The following is a 1,662-nucleotide window of genomic DNA, read 5'->3' as shown; positions in this document are numbered from 1 at the left end:
GTTCCCCCTACGGCCGATAGGGGGTTCAAGGTAGAGAGTAGCATGTAGTCATTGTAACGGTGGTTCACTAGAGACTAGCATGTAGTTCCTCTTACAGCCTTGAGTCTAGGGGGTTCATGTTAAAGACTGACGTACTTATGTAGATCCTTTGTGACAGAAATTAAGACGGAGAGAAAAGGAATTGACAATGAAACACAATAATAATAATAAATTTAACCGCAAGCGGTGAGCAAAATTAAAAGTCAAGATGACACTAATGGAAGATATATAAATATAACATATAATTGTCATATTTATGGAAAGATATTCCACTTATAAACCTGAACTGCAGCCTCATTCACATGGTCAAAATGTCTATTGATAAGCACACAACATCCAGAAAACTCAAAGCACACATTTCTCAAGTGAATTAAGGGCTTTCTAAAGCATATACCTGAAAAATCTTGGAAATTCTGGGGAAATTAAACATTTGAAGTCAAGAACCAGTCCCTCCATGATTTCACAGGCCTTTTTCTAGATTGTCGCGGCCTAAAATGCCTGATGTTGCGTGAGCTTTTCCAAAAATTTGCAATGAAAGTGTGATTTTTAGGTTTTTGTTGGGATTACAGTGCGAGAGGAAATGAAAGTTGCGATAAAAGTTGCGATTTTCCTGAGGTTAAATATTAAGTTATTACTGCAATTTTTCCCGAGTAATTTGTTAAATATTAGGTTATTACTGAAAAAAGCATTAATTAAAAGAACCAAAACACTGAGAATGGTCCTATGAATACTTGATTCTTGATTCTTTCCGCGCTGGCAATTGACTTGGATGCAACAGCCTGTGTCATAGTGATCTGCCTCGTCGTCTGACGTCCTGCCTGCAGTTCCGCAGTTCTGTAGTTATATTTCGCAGTGGCAAAATGCTTATCAATGGAAGATTTCCGCTTATGTTCCATCACAATGTTGCATAAAGTGCAAAATAATTTTCCCCCGCTTTCATGTAGAATACCAGGATACTGCTTTTCGCGATCTTTCGCAGTTATTTTGGTCGGCAAGTGTGAAACGTTGGACACGCACATGCTGCATGAATAATTGAATCACTTAAAGTAGTAAACACGGTAGTAAGGCGGAAGGTAGTTTGTCGACGTCAGTTCAAGACAACGCCACTGATTGGTCAAATTTGCGGGAAAGTGGCGGTGGTTGGTTAAAATTGCGACACCGCCCTCAATTCGTGGTGATTGGTTGATGTTGCGTTAAAGTTGCAAACCGTAACATCGCAAAATCCTGGAGGGTCTGAAGAACACTAACGGAAGAAATATAAATATGACGGAGTTAATAATGAAAATGAATCAAAAATGGTTAATGAAGAAGTTCCCCTAAATGCCATTCTGTGTCTTGGCAGTCCGATTCTTGAAAACGAATGAGCCGGAATGTTGATTGCCTGATGAATTTCAGGTGCTGTTCAATGTTGTGTTTCGTAAATGAGTGGAAATGACAGAATTTCATGTTCAGCTTGTTCATAATGCTCTTATCGGGATTCGAACATTCAACAAGTACAAGGCATTATCCCATTGAGCCAATGACATTCCTGAACTGCATGAAGTCTCATTCACATGGTGAAAATGTCGATTGATAAGCACACAACATCAAGAAAGCTCCAAGGACACATTTCACAAGAGAATT

General features: G+C 39.0%; 1 long non-coding RNA gene across 1 annotated transcript; it reads left to right on the top strand.

The window, feature by feature from the left end:
• The first annotated feature begins 529 nt into the window (after positions 1-529).
• On the top strand, positions 530-903 carry LOC132455521 (uncharacterized). Its single transcript, XR_009525260.1, has 2 exons — positions 530-689; positions 830-903. It is a non-coding gene; the product is annotated as an uncharacterized LOC132455521 (long non-coding RNA).
• Positions 904-1,662: the final 759 nt, after the last annotated feature.

Source organism: Gadus macrocephalus, chromosome 4 (genome assembly GCF_031168955.1).
Source record: "Gadus macrocephalus chromosome 4, ASM3116895v1".
NCBI lineage: Eukaryota > Metazoa > Chordata > Actinopteri > Gadiformes > Gadidae > Gadus > Gadus macrocephalus.
The sequence above is the reverse complement of the archived record's forward strand: the minus strand, read 5'-3'. Positions and strand labels throughout refer to the sequence as shown.